The sequence below is a fragment of the Mustela putorius genome, unplaced genomic scaffold (assembly GCF_011764305.1).
Source record: "Mustela putorius furo isolate JIRA1106 unplaced genomic scaffold, ASM1176430v1.1 tig00003836_pilon_pilon_pilon, whole genome shotgun sequence".
NCBI classification, from domain to species: domain Eukaryota; kingdom Metazoa; phylum Chordata; class Mammalia; order Carnivora; family Mustelidae; genus Mustela; species Mustela putorius.
The window spans coordinates 14,195,105-14,214,561 of record NW_025421989.1 but is presented as its reverse complement, the minus strand read 5'-3'; the positions used below and the strand labels follow the sequence as shown (position 1 = coordinate 14,214,561).

The following is a 19,457-nucleotide window of genomic DNA, read 5'->3' as shown; positions in this document are numbered from 1 at the left end:
GTGCAGAAATGGAGAGTCAGATGCCTAATTGACTGAACCATCCAGGCGCCCCCCCCCCCAGCAGGCTTATAAACACAATCCCATATAAGTCTTTTAATATTTTAAGAGATTTTTTTTTTTTACAGTTACACCCTTAATTCATCCTTGTTGTTTATCATGAAGTATGGGTCTTTCTTCCCTAATGGATAGCCAATTTTTCTAACCCTTCTCACTGACCAAGCTGTTCTTTGTCCACTGATTTGAAATACTAACTTTATCATACATTAACTTCTCATATATATGAGTCTATTTTCGAACTCCCCATTCAGTTTCATCAATTTGGTTTCTTCATCAGTACCATACAATTTTATTTATATTGTTTTTTTTTTAAGATTTTATTTATTTATTTGACAGACAGAGATCACAAGTAGGCAGACAGAGAGAGAGAGAGGAGGAAGCAGGCTCCCTGCCGAGCAGAGAGCCCGATGCGGGACTCGATCCCGGGACCCCGAGATCATGACCTGAGCTGAAGGCAGCGGCTTAACCCACTGAGCCACCCAGGCGCCCTATATTGTTTTTTTTAAAGATTTTATTTATTGATTTATTTATTTGAGAGAGAGAGCAAAAACAAGGGGGAGTCAGAGGGAGAAGCAGGTTTTCTCCTGAGCAGACAAGGCTTGATCCTAGGACCTGGGGATCATGACCTGGTCTGAAAGCAGGCTCGTAACCAACTGAGCCACCCAAGCACCCCTTATTTTTATAGTTTTAAAGAACAATTTGGGCGCCTGGCTGGCTCACTCAGTTAAGCGTCTGCCTTCTGCTCTGGTTGTGATCCCAGGGTCTTGGGATCCTGTCCCGCATCAGGCTCCCTGCTGGGTGAGGACGCTTCTTCTCTCTCTCCTACTCCTCCTGCTTGTGCTCTCTCTCTCTCACTCCGTGTGTTAAATAAATAAACAAAGTCTTTAAGAAAAAAAGAGAACATTTTGATATCTGGTGAAGTGTTATCTCTAACTGGTATTATTAGATTTTTTTTTTTTTTGGTATCCCTTAAGTAAGTTTTCAGTAACACTTCCTCTGCGTCACCCTGAAGACCTAATTGGCTTCTTCCTTGAACACCCATTGTTTGGAAAGAGTACCAGTGGAGTCCCTGACTGCTGCAGCTTGTGGAGCCAAGTCCCACACATCTGGGGAAATAACAAGGACCCACGGGTCTTGTGTGTAAGCGGTAAACCCCAAACTGAAAAATGTGTCCTAGTATAAATCTCTAACTGGTATCACTAAGTTCTAGTTTTGAGATTCAACCCTCCACTTTTGTTAAAGAGTCACTAAGGTCCACTCTCTGCTTGTGTTTGTCATTTACAGTATTTCAATACACCTTATAGTTCCCGGGTTTAGCAGAAATTTTTCTATACAATTTAGGTTGAGAGAAGATTGTAATCATTAAAATCAGTCTGTCTTGGATGCCTGATTGGCTCAATCTGTTCAAGGCCCACATTGGGTACAGAGATTATCTTAAAAAAAAAAAATCGGGGTTGCTTGGGTGGCTCAGTTGTTAAGTGTCTGCCTTCAGCTCAGGTCATGATTCCAGGGTCCTGGGTTCGAGCCCCATACCGGGCTCCCTGCTCAGTGGGAGGCCTGCTTCTCCCTCTCCCACTCCCCCTGCTTGTGCTTCCTCTCTTACTGTGTCTCTCTCTGTCAAATAAATAAAATCTTAAAAAAAAAATCAGTCTGTGTCAAATCACACCATACTGCTGGGCACCTAGGTGGCTCAGTTGGTTAAGTGAGTGCCTTCAGCTCAGGTTATGATCCCAGGGTCCTAGGATCGAGTCCCTATCGGGCTTCCTGCTCAGTAAGGAGTCTGCTTCTCACTCTGCCCCTCCCCTCTACTCATGTGCACTTTTTGTCTCTCTGTCTTCCAAAAATAAATAAAATCTTTAAAAAAAACATCGCACCATGCTGGTGGACCCTGGGACATATTCTGTCAGCCAACACTTTCAATGGAGTCTAGATTCTGGTCAATCTCTAATAGTACTTCTTTCTTTTTTCTTGAGTTTGGTTTTGGGAGTCTTTCCATGTTCATTTTGTTTTGTTTTGTTTTGTTTGTTTTTGTTTTTTAAGAATTTATTTTTCAGTAATTTCTACACCCAATGTGGGGGCTCCAACCTACAACCACAAGATCAAGAGTCGTGTGCTCCACTAACTGAACCAGCCAGGTGCCCCTCCTTTTACTTTTTTAAAGTTTATTTATTTGTTTATTTTATTAATCTCTACCCCCAGTATGGGGTTCGAACTCACAACCCTGAGATCAAGAATCATATGCTGTTCCAAGTGAGCCAGCCAGGTGCCCCTTTCCCTGCTGATTTTGACTAATCTCTAGCAACCCAGTAAATACCTTCTTTAGACTAAGGAACTGAGTTATCTCAGACTTTTTGTATTTAATTGAATGTAATCATATGTTAGCTTTGTTTTTATTCTGACAGGTAGGCAAACTTTTCTTCACTGTTAGAATTTAAGGAACAAAAGAGCACAGAGGACAATGTCTGACTCTTAAGCAACTTTTGGGATGCTTATAGACAAATGTTTTTCAGTGCCTTCAGACCATTAGGAATGCTATCTGTATGAGTGAAAGCTTTGTGTGACGCTAACTTTGTAGCTAGAAAAGGAGGGGTGGCTTACTTGCTATGACTTGCCCAATGCATTTTTTTAAAACCGGGAAAACGAAATGTAGTGTCTTTTAACTTGAAAAAAACAATAGCACAGTATTAATCTAATCAAGGTGTGACTATTAAAAGTTTTCACCATTCATCAAAAATCCTTATCATTGTAACCAGTGTAAGGATTTTTTAAAATGAGAAAAACTACAACAGAAATTCCTTGTACAAATAGTCTTTGTCAGTAATCCTTCAGGCCTGGAGTCTGCCGCATGTACAGAATTTTGAAACTAATGAGACTTCGTTTTACAAAAGGAGCTTTTTTAAAGAAAGCACTCATTTACATACTAATGAGACAAGTCATTTGCATGTTCACTGAGTGCCTCACAAGTTCCCAAACTCATCTTGCCCTTCCTGTGATGTGTTTGTACATTTTCCCCCTTCACAGTCCTTTCTTGGGGCTCTAGCGACTTCTTTGTCTCTTGCCTGAAATTTTCTGGCCTGCAAACTCCAATTAATCTACGAAGATCCAGTTCAAATGTCACCTCTTCTGAGAAGCCAACTTCTTTCCTAGGCAGAATTACTTTTCTCATAATATACTTCCCTCTCTATGTATCCGTTTACTCACTTACCTTCCTTTCAAAACTCTGAGTTCCTGGGTGGCTCAGTGGGTTAAACTTCTGTCTTCAACTCAGGTCATGATCTCAGGGTCCTGGGATTGAGTCCTGCATCAGGCTCTCTGCTCAGCAGGGAGCCTGCTTCCCCCTCTCTCTCTCTGCCTGCCTCTCTGCCTACTGGTGATCTCTCTCTGTGTGTCAAATAAATAAATAAAACCTTAAATTAAAAAAAAAAAAAGCAACTCTGAGTTCCTTAGCACCAAACAATATTCCACCATAATTATAGTTGTGCTCAATAAATTGAATGAATGAAGAAATCTTAAAAGCTGAGATTTTCTTATCTTTTTCTTCTTGATATTCCAGTCCTTATTCTTTTTCTTAATATACTCAGAATTTTTTTCAATAATAACAACGTCTTGTTTTTCCCAGTGTTTCTCATGTTTAAGTAGTTTCATTCATCTATTTCTTTTCAGCCCTTCACCTATCTTTTGGGGGCGGGTCTTCCATCACCCCTATTTTGACCAATGAGGAAAGAGAGACCCAGAAATGCCAAGTGCCATAAGATTGCCCAGTAAGTAAGAGAATCAGAAGTGGATCCTGGGTTTTCTGATGACTAATGTTTTTTTCCCCATGATTTGACACTTTTTCTCTAGTATCTTCTATTCTCTAGAGATTTAGTTTAGTTACACTACAAAAACAAATTGAAAGCAAATAGCATCTTTTTAAAAAAAATTTTATTTACTTATTTATTTCTTTAAAAGATTTTATTTATTTATTTTGACAGAGAGAAATCACAAGTAGATGGAGAGGCAGGCAGAGAGAGAGAGGGGGAAGCAGGCTCCCTGCTGAGCAGAGAGCCGGATGTGTGACTCGATCCCAGGACCCTGAGATCATGACCTGAGCCGAAGGCAGCGGCTTAACCCACTGAGCCACCCAGGCGCCCTTAAAAAAAATTATTTTTGGGGACGCCTGGGTGGCTCAGTTATTAAGCATCTGCCTTTGGCTCAGGTCATGATCCCAGGGTCCTGGGATCGAGCCCTGCGTTGGGTTCTCTGATCGACAGGAAGCCTGCTTCTCCCTCTCCCTCTGCTGCTCCCCTGCTTGTATTCCCTCTCTCGCTGTGTCTCTCTCTGTCAAATAAATAAATAAAATCTTTTAAAAATTTTTTATTTATTAATTTGAGAGAGATAGAGAGACCAAGAGCAAGGAGGAGAGGCAGAGGGAGAGGGAGAAGCAGACTCCGCATTGAGCAGGGAGCCTGATTTGGGGCTCTATTCTAGGACCCCGGGATCATGATCTGAGCCAAAGGTAGATGCTTAATGCTTAATGACTGAGCCACCCTGGCACCCACTTATCAATTCTAAGTCATCATTCTTGAATGTCTTAAATATCATACAATTTTAAATTTATTAAAAGAATAGTTTAAAAAACAAAGTCTACTCTTAAAACTCCAATTTTGAATTTTTAAAAATTCTTGCTCTGAACAATAGTGTTTGTTTTAAATTGAAAAAAGAATTTTTTTTTTTTTTTTTACTGGTCCTCTGAAGATACATATAAAAATTACACTGGCATGCTTCATACATTTTTAGATAAACCATGTCCCTTTGTAATATCTATGTGGAAAAGTTTACTAAATTACATGAAGAGAGAAAGCTTTCCTTGATTATCAGGTGGTTCTTGAACTGGTGCAGGCAAACACAGAACGTTCCAAAATGATTCATCTAATAATTTGGAACTTGGCATATATTGTTCCACATAACTGGTGTTCCCAGAATTCCTTCCCTTATTCCTCCTTTCTTCTTCAACTATGTGTTCTCCTTGGATAATCTTAGCCCCTCCTATGGCTTCACCTTTCGGGTGTCTATTTAGAACTGTCAACATTTTAATCGCTTCTTGGCCTTTTGGCTAAGATCAAGTGTAGAACTGTCAACATTTTAACTCCAGCTGTGATCAAAGCTCTTCAGGAAAAATTCTCTAAGCGTACTTATATCTTTCCCTTGAGGTCTCAATAAAGTGAACATGGATTCGTTATTTCCTCCCGCACTGACATTCTATCTTCTCCCCCCAGCCCCACAAATCCTGTAGGACCTTCTTCTCTATTTCCAGGGCTACTAGCTTGTCCAGGTCTTTATCTCTGGCCTAGTTTGTCTCAGAGCATCTTATCTGATCTTTTGGTTGCTTCTGTAGCTCATTCTTCACACTGATGTCAGAGTTTCCCTCCCAAAACCAAATCTAACAGTCTAATTTCCTTGATTACAAACCTTCCTTGGAGAAGAGACAAATCCCCCAGGCAGAATCCCAAATAATTTAGGTAGCTACTCCAGCCTTAAGGAGGTGAAGCTTAGTACATACACACACACACACACACCCTTCTTGAGGGTGGGCTGCCCTTACTTCTTTCCAAAGAGAAGAGTATAGAAACTGTGGGCCTCAGGGGTGAGGGGAGTACCTTGATAGTGAAGAAACCTGGCAAACACTATCTCGGCCAGGTGATCAAGGTCAACATCACCAGTGATAAGCCATATTGATATCATGTTCCCCTAATATGATGTGACAATAGTGGTATTTTAACTTCTTTTTTTTTTCCTCAACAGGTTTGCCGCCAGAATACAGGTGTCATGAAAACCACTGCTCAACCTAAACCAAATGGGGAAAGGAAAAGATGCACATCAATATCGTCGTCATTGGTCATTGTAGGTTCAGGCAAGTCTACCACTACTGGTCATCTGATCTACAAATGTGATGGGATCGACAAAAGAACCATGGAAACATTTGAGAAGGAGGCTAGGGTGGGGGTGGGAAAGGGCTCCAAGTGTGCCTGGGTCTTAAATAAACTAAAAGCTGACCATGAACGTGGTATCACCATTGATACCTCCCTGTGGAAATTCGAGACCAGCAAGTATTATGTGATCATCATTGATGCCCCGGGACACAGAGACTTTATCAAAAACATGATTACATGCACGTCTCAGGTTGACTGTGCTGTCCTGATTGTTGCTGCTGGTGTTGGCAAATTTGAAGCAGGTATCTCCAAGAATGGACAGACCCCATGAGCATGCCGTTCTGGCCTACACACTGGGTGTGAAACAACTAACTGTTGGTGTTAACAAAATGGATTCCACCGAGCCACCCTACAGCCAGAAGAGATACGAGGAAATCATTAAGGAAATCAGCACCTACATTAAGAAAATGGGCTACAACCCCGACATAGAAGCATTTGTGCCAGTTTCTGGATGGAATGGTGACAACATGCTGGAGCCACGTGCTAACGTGCCTTGATTCAAGGGATGGAAAGTCACCTGTAAAGATGGGAACACCAGTGGAACTACACTGCTTGAAGCTCTGGATTGCTTTCTGCAGCCATCTCGTCCAACTTACAAGCCCTTGCTTTTGCCTCTCCAGGACATCTATGAAATTGGTGGTATTGGTACTCTCCCTGTGGGCCCAGAGGAGATGTGTTCTTAAACCTGGCATGGTGGTTACCTTTGCTCCAGTCATTGTGACAGCTGAAATGCACCATGAAGCTTTGAGTGAGGCTCTTCCTGGGGACAATGTGGGCTTCAATGTCAAGAACATATCCGTCAAAGTTGTTCATCGTGGCAGTGTGGCTGGTGACAGCAAAAATGACCCACCCATGGAAGCAGCTGGCTTCACAGCTCAGGTGATTGTCCTGAATCATCCAGGCCCATCAGTGTTGGATACGCATCTGTGCTGGATTGTCACACAGCTCACACTGCTTGCAAGTTTGCTGATCTGAAGGAGAAGATAGATCATCATTCTGGAAAAAAAAACTGGAAAATGGTCTCAAGTTCTTGAAATCTGGTGATGCTGCCATTGTTGATATGGTTCCCGGCAAGCCTCTGTGTGTTGAGAGCTTCTCTGATTATCCTCCTCTGGGCCGTTTTGCTGTTTGTGACACGAGACAGTTGCTGTCGGTGTCATCAAAGCAGGGAACAAGGAAGCAGCTGGAGCTGGCAAGAAATGTTTGCGTCAATTGGCCGTGTAAGTTGAATAGTAAAAGACTGGTTAATGATAACAATGTATCGTAAAAACCTTCAGATTGGCGTGTGTGTGTGTGTGTGTGTGTGTGGCAGTTTTAAGTTATTAGTTTTTAAAAATCAGTACTTTTTAGTGGCAACGACTTGACCAAAAATCTGTCACAGAATTTTGAGACCCACTAAAACAAAAGTTTAATGAGAAAAAATAAATGGTATTTTACCTCTGTGATCTTCTTCACAGAAATGCATAACATCTGTCTATTTATGAGAAAAACACAGGACAAATTTCAATAGAGAGGCATTCTACAAAATACCTGACCTGTCCTCCTCAAAATTGTTAAAGTTTTCAAAAACATAGAAAGTCTGAGAAACTGTCACAGACAATCACACCCTTAGGAGACATGATGATTGTCTAATATGGTATTTTGGGTGGAGCTGTGAAACTGGAAAAAGACACTGGATAAGAACTGTGGAAATCCGAACAAACTAATGTATCAATATTGATTCCTTAGTTTTGACAAATGTACTAAGGCAATGTAACATGTTAGCAATGGGGAAAACTCTCTACTATCTTCACAACTTTTTAAAATTTTTTATTTAATTACTTTACTTTTGGGGAAGATTTTATTTATTCATTTGACAGAGAGACACACAGTGAGAGAGGGAACACAAGCAGCAGGAGTGGAAAGAGAGAAACAGGCTCCCCACCAAGCAGGGAGCCCTATGTGGGGCTTGATCCCAGGACTCCAGGATCATGACCTGAGCTGAAGGCAGACGCTTTAACGACTGAGCCACCCAGGTGCCCCTTCACAACTTTTTTTATTTTTATTTATTTTTATTTTTTATTTTTTTAAGATTTTATTTATTTATTTGACAGACAGAGATCACAAGTAGGCAGAGAGGCAGGCAGAGAGAGAGGGAAGCAGGCTTCCTGCGGAGCAGAGAGCCCGATGTGGGGCTCGATCCCAGGACCCTGAGATCATGACCCGAGCCAAAGACAGCAGCCCAAACCACTGAGCCACCCAGGCGCCCCTTCACAACTTTTTTTAAAGTAGGCTCCATGCCTACCATGGGGCTTGAACCCACAACCCTGAGATCAAGAGTCACATGCTCTAGTGACTGACTCAGCCAAGAGCCCCTATCTGCACAACTTTTATATAGATCTGAACCTATTCTAAAATGAAAGTTTTTAATTTTTTTAACATCTATTTTTTTGAGATTTTATTTTTTATTTTTTTTTAAGATTTTATTTATTTATTTGACAGAGAACAAAAGTAGGCAGAGAGGCAGGCAGAGAGAGAGAGAGAGAAGCAGGCTCTGCACTGAGCAGAGAGCCCGATGCGGGGCTCGATCCCAGGACCCTGGGATCATGACCTGAGCCGAAGGCAGAGGCTTTAACCCACTGAGCCACCCAGGTGCCCTGAGATTTTATTTTTTTTAAGATTTTTCTTTAAATTTATTTACTTGACAGAGAGATAGAGAGAACACAAGAAGGGAAAGAGGCAGGCAGAGGGAGAGGGAGAAGCTGACTCCCCACTGAGCAGGGAGCCTGACGTGGGGCTCCAACCCAGGACGCTTGGGATCATGACTTGAGCTGAAGACAGAGGCTTAACCGACTGAGCCACCCAGGTGCCCCAAGATTTTATTTTTAAGTAATCTCTACACTCGATGTGGGGCTCGAACTTACAACCCTGAGATCAAGAGTCACACGGTCCACTGATGGAGCCAGACAGGTATCCATTCCTTTTTTTTTTTAAAGGAAAACAAAAAACAAAAAAACAAAACAAAAAAAACCTCTCCTGGCCATCTCTTACCATTAGGAGAAATTCAAATCGAGTATTACTGGCATTGGAAGATCCTTCACAATCTGGCCCCATCTACTACTTCATACTAATTTTCTGCCACTTCCTTGGTGCCTGGGTGGCTCAGTGGGTTAAGCCTCTGCCTTTGGCTCAGGTCACGTTCTCAGGGTCCTGGGATCAAGCCCTGCGTCGGGCTCTCTGCTCAGCAGGGAGCCTGCTTCCCTTCCTCTCTCTCTGCTTGTCTCTCTGCCGACTTGTGATCTCTGTCAAATAAATAAATAAAATCTTTAATTTTCTGCCACTTCCTACATGTCCAGTGTTCCACTCTCAATTAATTTTTCAGTGTTCTACAAAGGTACCAGGTATCAGCATATTTATTTGGGTCAATGATTAGATCTGCCCACAAAGTCCTACTTAATTCGAATACACATTATGTGTTAGTCCTACTCATTCCAAAAGATATTTGGCTTCTTCTTCTTCTTCTTTTTTTTTTAAAGATTATTTATTTATTTATTTGACAAGAGAGAGAGAGAGAGAGAGAGATCACAAGTAGGCAGAGAGGCAGGCAGAGGGTGAGGAGGAAGCAGGCTCCCCGCTGAGCAGAGAGCCCAATAGGGGGCTTGATCCCAGGACCCTGAGATCATGACCTGAGTCAAAGGCAGAGGCATAAGTGACTGAGCCACCCAGGCGCCCCTGGTATTCTAAGCTTCCTGAAAAAGCAAAGTAAATTGATTTCCCAGTACCTTGCTAATTGTCCAAACAATGTCTTCCGGCTTTACCACTACAGGACACTGGCTTTGGAAAGAACTACAATCAGATCAGGGTAAAATATTAAAGAGAGGGGTGCCTAGGTGGCTCAGTAGGAAGAGTATGTTAACTCTTGATCTTGGGGATGTGTGTTTGAGCCCCATGTTGGGTGTAGAATTTACTTAAATAAACAAAACTTTAAAATAAATAAATCGATTTAGTTTAAAATCTTCATAAAGAGGAAAAAACCAACTTTGATTTTGATTTTATAAATTCTATAGTATAATCTCAATTTTGTAAGAACACACAAAACAGAAAGGGTAATTATGTCCAGGAAGGGCGCCTGGGTGGCTCAGTGGTTAAGCCTCTGCCTTCAGCTCAGGTCATGATCTCAGGGTCCTGGGATCGAGTCCCGCATCGGGCTCTCTGCTCAGCAAGGAGCCTGCTTCCTCCTCTCTCTCTCTCTCTCTGCCTGTCTCTCTGCCTACTTGTGATTTCTCTCTGTCAAATAAATAAATAAAATCTTTAAAAAAAAAAATTATGTCCAGGAAAAGAGAAAAAGGACAGGAAAGAAATCTATTAAAATGCCAACTATGTGTATTCCCAAGAGGTAGATTATACACAATATTTCCTTCTTTTCTGTACTTTCTCATATTTACTTTATTAAAATAATGAAATATAACCTATATACAAAAACGTATCTCATATCTATGTACTTTCTATTTTATTTATATTATTTTTTTTAAGATTTACTTATTTATTTATTTGACAGAGAGATACAGGGAGAGCACAAGTAGACAGAATAGCAAGTAGAGGGAGAGGGAGAAGCAGGCTCTCCACAGAGCAGGGAGCCAGATGCAGGGCTTGATCCCAGGACGTCGGGATCAGGAGCTGAGCTGAAGGCAGCCACTTAACCAACTGAGCCACCCAGGTGCCCCTATTAATTTATTTTTTAAATTATTTTTAAGTAGTTTCCATGCCTAGTGTGGAGTCCAACGTGGGGCTCGAACCCATGACCCTGTGATCAAGACCTGAGATGAGACCAAGATTCGGACGCCTAGGGACACCTGGGTGGCTCCGTGGATTAAGCCTTTGCCTTCGGCTCAGGTCATGATCTCAGGGTCCTGGGATCGAGTCCCACATCAGGCTCTCTGCTCAGCAGGGAGCCTGCCCCCCCACCCCCACCCCGCCTCTCTGCCTACTTGTGATCTCTGTCTGTCAGGTAAATAAATAAAATCTTTAAAAAAAAAAAAAAAAAAAGAGTCGGATGCCTAACTGCCTGAGCCACCCAGGTGGCCTGTACTTTCTATTATAAAGTTAAAAAAAAAAAAAAAAGACAAACAAATATAGTGTGACTGATCCAGGTAAACAGAACCTTACGGACATTTTCTTCATGCAACTTCCGTGACTATGACCCTCAATCTTCTCCCCAGAAGTACCTCCTAACTCCTGATAATCAAGTCCCTGTTTTTCCGATTCCTTTGTTTGTTTGTTTGTTTGTTTGTTTTGTTTTGCTTTACCTGTTGGTATGCATCCTGGATCTGTGTATTGGCTGAATGGAATCATGCCGCGTGGGTTCTCTTGTTCTCACACACCTTGCTGTTCTCTTCTATTGCTTAATGTTTTGTTTTTGAGATTTCATCTATGTCACAGTGTATAGCTGTGTATTTTCATGGCTCAAGCGTATTCATTCTATTGAATAAATATGCCAAAATATATATTTCCATTTTACTATAGATGCACTTGGGGTTTTCATCTGGGGGCTATTACAAGGCATGTTGCCATGAACATTCTTTTTATTTTTAAAGACTTTATTTATTTATTTGACAGAGAAAGACACAGAGAGGGAACACAAGCAGGGGGAGCGGGAGAGGGAGAAGCAGGCTTCCTGCTGAGCAGGGAGCCCAATGTGGTGCTCGACCCCAGGACCCGGGGATCATGACCTGAGCTGAAGGCAGACACTTAACTGACTGAGCCACCCAGCGCCTCACCATGTACATTCTTAAACATTTATCTTGTTTACAACATGCATGTATGTTTTTCCCAAGAGTATACGTGAAAGAGCTACTGGCCTCAGGCTCTATTTGTCTTCAAGTTTATTAGGCAATGCCACGCTCTTTTCTAAAGCACTTGTAGCAATTTATAATCCCAGCAGCAGTGTATGAGACTTCCTATGGTCCACATTATTATCACAATCTCATCTTGTCATATTTTTGGATGTCTAATTGACTTTCTTTTGAAAAGACTGCAAATTAATTTTTTTTGCCAATTTGGAGGGTTTGTAGAGGTCTCCCACTGTGATTTTAATTTGTATTTCCCTGATAGCTAATGAAGTTAATGACTGTTTAGTATATTTAAAAACAAAATCAGAAAGTGAAATTTAAGTAAATATACCATTCACAAGGCCAACAAAAATCGATCATATTTTTTCCTTTTTCCTGGAAGTTCACAGACCTTAGGACGCTTTAACCCTACTTACCTACTTTTTCATTTCTATTCGGGATGACTATAGCCTCTAGTCCGCCCAGCCAAGCCCTGGTTTAGATCTGCTATCCCCATGTCATAATTAGTATCTCCCCTCCTTTCACTCTCAAACTGTCCTGGGCTGTATATAAAATACTCTGGTCATCCCACTTATATGTCTTTGTTTTGTATATTTTTATCCTCTTTATTTCTGTCTCTCTGTCCCTCTCTCCACGGGCGTGTGTACATATATACATATACTGAATGTTTTGTGTTCTCCCAAAATGCACAAGTGGAAGCCTGATACTGCAGGATGATGGCATCAGGAGATGGTACCTTTGGGAAGTAATTAGGTTTAAATGGGGTCATAAGGGTGGGCCCCCCCCCCCATGATGTGATTATTACCGTTTTAAGAAGAGGAAGAGACACCAGAGCTGCTTCTCTGCCATGTGAGCACATAGCAAGAGGGAAGCTCTCTGCAAACCAGGAAGAGGGTCCTCACCAGAACCCAGCTATGCCAGCATCCGGATCTCAGGCTTCCAGCCTCCAGAACTGTGAGAAAGAAATTTCTGTAGTTTAAGCCACTGACTCTGTGGTATTTTATTACGACAGCCCAAGCTAAGTAGTACAGATATATATGTCCCATAGGACATTATTATATTGTTTCATGCAGTCAATATTCATTTAGATTTCCCCATCTATTTACCATTTCATCAGCCTTCAGTCCTTTTTGTATCTCTGCTTTTCCATCTGGGGCCACTGGGGAGGCCACTGCAGGGCTCAAACTCACAACCCTGAGATTAAGAGTGACATGCCCTACCCACTGAGCCAGCCAGCTGCCCCTGGGATCATTTTCCCTCTGTCCAGAGAATTCACTTTATTTATTTATTTTTAAGATTTTATTTATTTGACGGAGAGAAGGAGCACAAGCAAGCACTAGCAGCAGAGGGAGACATGGAAGCAGACTCCCTGCTGAGCAGGGAACCCAAGGTGGGACTCAATCCTGACCTGAGCCGAGGGCAGATGCTTAACCAAGTGAGACACCCAGGTATCCCCAGAGAATTCACTTTAGTATTTACTTTAGTGCAGGTCTTCCAGAAGCTCTTTTTCCCAGCTTCTGTTTGTCTTCAATCTTGAAGAATAGTTTCAGTGGGCGTAGAATTTTAGGTTGGCCAATATTTTATTTCAGCACATTGAAAAGGTCTGCCTTCCAGGTTTTTGTTTGTTTGTTGAAAACTCACCTGTCAGTCTAGCTACTACTCCATTGAAATGGTCTATATCTCGTTTTCTTTGCTGCTTTTCAGATTTTCTCTTTTTGGTTTTCTGCAGTTTTGCTATGATGTGACTGCTTTGAATTTCTTTCCATTTATCTTGTTTAGGATTCACCAAGGTTTTAGAATCTATGGGTTGTTATCTTTCAACAGGTCCAAAAGATATTTAGCCAACACCTCTTTATTTATTTATTTATTTTTAGGGGGGGGGGAAATTAACATATAATGCATTATTTGTTTCAAGGGTACAGGTCTGTGATTCATCAAGCTTACACAATACACAGCACTCACCGTAGCAATACCCTCCCTAATGTCCATCACCCAGCCACCACATCCCCTTACCCCCCTCCCCTCCAGCAACCCTTAGCTTTTGTCCTAAGATTAAGACCCTCTTATGGTTTGTCTCCCTCTCTGGTTTCACCTTGTTCATTTTTCCCTCCCTTCCTCTATGATCCTTTGCCTTGTTTCTTAAATTCCACATATCAGGGAGATCGTATGCTAATTGTCTTTCTCTGATTAACTTATTTTACTTAGCACAGTACCTTCTAGTTCTATCCATGTTGTTGCAAATGCCAAGATTTCATTTTTTGATGGATGTGTAATATTCCATTGTATATACCAGTATATCTTTTTTTTTTTTTAAGATTTTATTTATTTTATTTGACAGAGAGAGATCACAAGTAGGCAGAGAGGCAGGCAGAGACAGAGGGGGAAGCAGGCTCCCTGCTGAGCAGAGAGCCCAATGTGGGGCTCGATCCCAAGACCCTGAGATCATGACCCGAGCAGAAGGCAGCGGCTTAATCCACTGAGCCACCCAGGTGCCCCTATACCAGTATATCTTTAAATAATACATTTACCCCATTCTTTTTTCTTTCTGTCAAGAGCTATAATTAAATGTATGGAATCTTCTTCCTCTATCCTTTACCTCTCTTAATTTTTCTTCTATATTTTCCATCTTTTTGTCTCTCTGTGCTAAATTCTGGTTAAATTCTTCTGATGTTTCTTCTAGCCCAGGAGTTGGCCAACTTTTTCTATAAAGGACCAAAGAGTAAATATTTTAGACTTAATAGGTCATGCAGGGTCTCTCACAACTTCTCCACTCTGTCCGGCCATAGACTATAAGTAAAGATATAGGTATGGCTCTGTTACAATAAAATTTTATTTATAAACACAGGCAGGCCAGATTTTACCCACAGACCATAGTTTGCCAACCACTGTTCTATCCAAAAAGTCTTTTTTTTTTTTTTTTTACTATGTCTAATCACTGTCCAATTTGAGCTTTTAATTTCAGTTACTATTTTTTCATTTCTAGAGGATTTTTTATTATCTGCTATTCATTTTTTAATCTTTTTTTCTAGAGATAATTTAAAATTTATGTTTTTTTTAAAAGAAAGTAAACACAGGTTTATTTGTTTGTTTGTTTAATATGCACTAGATGACCACACATCTGAAGTTGGTTTCTGCTGTTTTTTGTTCATGATTCTTATTTTCTTGTGTCCTTGATTATCTTTGACTGGACATTGGTTGGTGCCTCTGAATATTTATGTGTTAGGATTCCCTGACAGTCTAAGACAACAGAAACTCCCTCCGGTGAGAATTTGCTTTTCTTTTGTCTGGGGCTTAAGGGCATTTGGAGTCTAGTATCTGATGGTCAAAACCTATATATATGACTTGAAGTTTTTGTGGACAGCCCAGCGATGTGAATTTGGGCTGCAATTCCCTGCATGGGTCAACTGGTGGATGAAACCTTCTTATCAAGTTTTCTACTCTTTTTTTTTCTTCCTGTTCTTTCTTGAGTCAAGGCAAGCACCGCTACATGCTCTTGGAGGTAAAAGCGGCGGCAGGTTTATTGCTGGTTCTTTTGTCCCAGTTTAATGTGGCCAGGGTCTCCTACTGGATTCCTCACCTTTGGTTTCCAAAATGAAATTCTGATTAGGCAACTTGATGTTTTGAGGAATGCTTTTTGTTTAGGGCAAAAGCAGCAAAAAGTGTCCTGTTTACCCCCCTTGATTCCTCTTAAATTTTCACCTGATTCTGGGGCACCTGGGTCATTCGGTTGGGCAACTGACTCTTGATTTCTGTTCAGGTCATGATCTCAGAGTCGTGAGATGGAGCCCAGCATTGGGCTCTGTGCTCAGCAGGAGTCTGTTAGAGATTCTTTCTCCCTCTCTCTCTGCCCCTTCCCCCCCATGCTCTCTGTCTCTCAAATAAATAAGTAAATTTTTAAAAGAATGTATTTAGTTATTTGAGAGAGAGAGCAGAGTGAGAGAGAGAGAGAGAGAGAGAGCACTAGTTGGGGGAGGGGGAAAAGGGAGAGGGAGAAGCAGATGCCCCACGGAGCAGGGAGCCTGACCTGGCTCCTGATCCTAGGACTCTGAGATCATGACCAGAGCCGAAGGCAGACACCCAGCCAACTAAGCCACCCAGGTGCCCCAATAAATAAATTTTTTTTAAGATTTTGTTTATTGGGGAGACTTGGTGGCTTAGTCATTAAGCATCTGCCTTCGGCTCCAGTCATGATCCCAGGGTTCTGTGATCCAGTCCCGCATCAGGCTCCTTGCTCAGCAGGGAGTCTGCTTCCTCCTACCCAACTCCCACTGCTTGTGTTCCCTCTCTTGATGTCTCTCGGTCTGTCAAATAAATAAATAAAATCTTTTTTTAAAAAAGATCTTTTTTATAAAAGATTTTATTTATTTATTTGACAGACTGAGATCACAAGTAGGCAGAGAGGCAGGCAGAGAGGGGGGAAGCAGGCTCCCTGCCGAGCAGAGAGCCCAACTCGGGGATGGATCCCAGGACCCTAAGATCATGACCTGAGTGGAAGGCAGATGCTTAACCCACTGAGCCATTCAGACATCCCTGATTGTTTCATTTTAATTCCAGTATAGTTACCATACAGTGTTGAAACGAATGTTATAAATTTTTTTTTTTAAGATTTTATTTATTTACTTGAGAGAGAGACAGTGAGAGAGAGCACGAACGAGGAGAAGGTCAGAGAGAGAAGCAGACTCCCCATGGAGCTGGGAGTCTGATGCGGGACTCGATCCCGGAACTCCAGGATCATGACTTGAGCCGAAGGCAGTCGTCCAACCAACTGAGCCACCCAGGCGTCCCACAAATGTTATAAATTTGTTAAAAAGATTTTATTTATTTATTTGACAGAGAGAGAAATCACAAGTAAGCAGAGAGGCAGAGAGAGGGGGAAGCAGGTTCCCCAACGAGCAGAGAGCCCGATGCAGGGCTCAATCCCAGGACCCTGGGATCATGACCTGAGCCGAAGGCAGATGCTTTAACCCACTGAGCCACACAGATGCCCCTAAAATTTTTAAAATTGAGATATAACATACATAGAGTGCACAAATCTGTAACGTACAGCTTGGTTAATTTTTACTTGTGTCTACACTTGTGTTACCAGGACCCAGATCAATACACGAGATATTTCCAGAACCTCCGAAGTTCTTCTCATCTCCCCACTCAGTATCCCTTCTCCCAAAAGTAACTACTATTCTGACTTCTGGAACTATAGATTAGTTTTTCCTAAAAAAAAATTAAAAAGAAGGGCGCGTGGGTGGCTCAGTTGCTTAAGCCTCTGCCTTTGGCTTAGGTCATGATCTCAGGGTTCTGGGATCCAACTCAGCATCATTGGGCTCTCTGCTCAGCAGGGAGTCTGCTTCCCCCTCTGTCTCTCTGCCTGCCTCTCTGCCTACTTGTGATCTCTTTTTCTGTCAAATAAATAAATAAAATGTTAAAAGAAAAAGCCAGACATCGCTGATAGTCTCCTAGTTACCTAAATATAGTGGAGTTTTCTCGGGGTTTGATTGGTGGATAACACCTCCTACTTGCAATTCCAACTTTATTTACTTATTTTTAAAGATTTTATTTATTTTTTGGGAAGGGGGACAGAGAGCAGGACCAGAGGGAAGGGCAGAGGGAGAGGCAGTCTCCCCACTGCGCAGCGAGCCTGATGTAGGACTCCATCTCCAGACTCTGGGATCATGACCTGAGCTGAAGGCAGAGGCTTAACCAACTGAGCTACCCATGCGCCCCATTTCTTTTTTTTTAAAGACCGAGTTTATATTGTTTCTTGTCTAGCTTCTCTTTCTCCCATCCTCTTAAGTTTAGATGAATACAAATATCCCTGTTATTAATTTATTCACTCAGGGCTTCAAGGCTACCCTTTTTCCCCCCTACTTGGTAAAACTGGAGGGGGTCCCTGCAAACCACATTTTCTCCTTTGGCAGCGGGCTCTAGGTTTGGCTCTGTCAATAGGGGGCGCCGAAGGACTTTTCTGCTTCCTGTTTGCGTATTTGTTTCTCCTTCGCAGCGTGTGATAGGCTTGCCTGGCTCCCAGCGCAACTGGTCCCAGCAGGGTTCTGTGTCCTGGGCTGCTCCGATCGGTTCCGCGGAGCTAGTTTCTTCCTCTTGCGGTGGCTGGTGCGTGTTCCTGCAGCAGCGGTACCCACTCTGCAGAGGTCTGAATCTTAGCTCTGCGGGGTGGGGGTTGGGGGACTCCTGGAATTTTCTGAGGGACTTTGTTCCCTTTTCCCTCAGCCCTGCTCTTCCCGCAGTGGTTATTTCTGTTACACCTTTGAGGTCTCTACATTTCAGTAGTTAACCACCCTTTGCTTAGTTAACAATTCTTATATTCAGTTTTCACTGTTGGTATCACTGGTGTGGTTCCTGTTTCCTGCTCAGACCCAGAATCTTCTTTTGATCTAGCCTCCTCTTTCTTTGTATCTCTCCCTTGTAAATCTACCCCAAATCCATGACTTTGAAATTCATGTCTGCATTTGTACCTTTCTCTAAGATCCCACCTTGGCAAGATCAGTTGTAAGCTGGCTCTGATTTTCCCCCACCATCCTCTCCTGCTCTGATACTGTGATTTATAGTAAGAAGTATATATTTGGTCTTCATGGATCCTGGCACTGAGCTTCTAAAGCCCTTGGAATTTCCTGTGATAAGAGCCTCTAAAGGTATCTTTAGTTATGTTAATGAGTTGCTTTGGGAAAGCCCTTAGGTAACTGAAGTGGGGGCTGGTTGCCAGGGGAACCAAACTGTGATTAGAGGGTTGGAACTTGTAATACCCCCCCCCCGCCCCCCAAACTTCAGGGAGGGGAGAAGGAGCTGGAGGTTCATGACCTCCAGTTGTGATGACCAAGCCTAGGTAATGAATCCTCCATAAAAACCAAAGGGTGGGGGCACCTGGGTGGCTTGGTTGGTTAAGCCTCAGTCTTCTCCTCAGGTCATGATTCCAGGGGTCCTGGGATCAAGCCCCTGCATGGGGCTCTCTGCTCAGCGGGAGCCTGCTTTCTCCCTCCGCCTGCTGCTCCCCCTGCATGTGCTCGTTCTCTCTCTCTCTCTCTAATAAATAAATAAATAAAATCTTTAAAAAAAAAACCCAGCAACCCCAAAGGATCGGGGTTCAGAGATCTTCCAGTTTTGTGGACATGTGGAGGTACGGAAATAGTGGTGCCCTGCAGAGGGCAAGGGAGCTCCGTGCCCTTTCCCCGCGTCTTGCCTCCATTGGGCTGTTCCCAACATATATCCTTTTATAATACCCCTGCACTCAAGTGAGTAAAATCTTTCCTGAGTTCTGTGAGCCTCTGTAGCAAATTAATTGTACCAAGGAGGGGGTCCTAGGAAACTGATTTATAGGCAGTCGGTCAGAAGTACAGGTAATGATCTGAATTTGCAGTTGGCTTCCTGAATGGCAGATGGTCGTTGGAACCTCCAGTTTGTGGCCGGTGGGGCCAGAAGCGCAGGTGGTTTTTCGAGCGGCACGGGAAGTGTGGTGGCAGGGTGGCGGGGGTGGGGGGGTGGGGAGGGGTGGGCATTCCTGTAGGACTGAACCCGTTCACCTGTGGAATCAATGCTACATCCAGGTACATCGTGTCAGGATCGAGTTAAATTGTACGATACCCAGCTGGAG

At 42.6% G+C, this 19,457-nt stretch overlaps 1 pseudogene; it reads left to right on the top strand.

Moving 5' to 3' along the window:
• Nucleotides 1-7,253, top strand: part of LOC101670747 — a 34,010-nt pseudogene extending 26,757 nt beyond the window's left edge.
• Nucleotides 7,254-19,457: the final 12,204 nt, after the last annotated feature.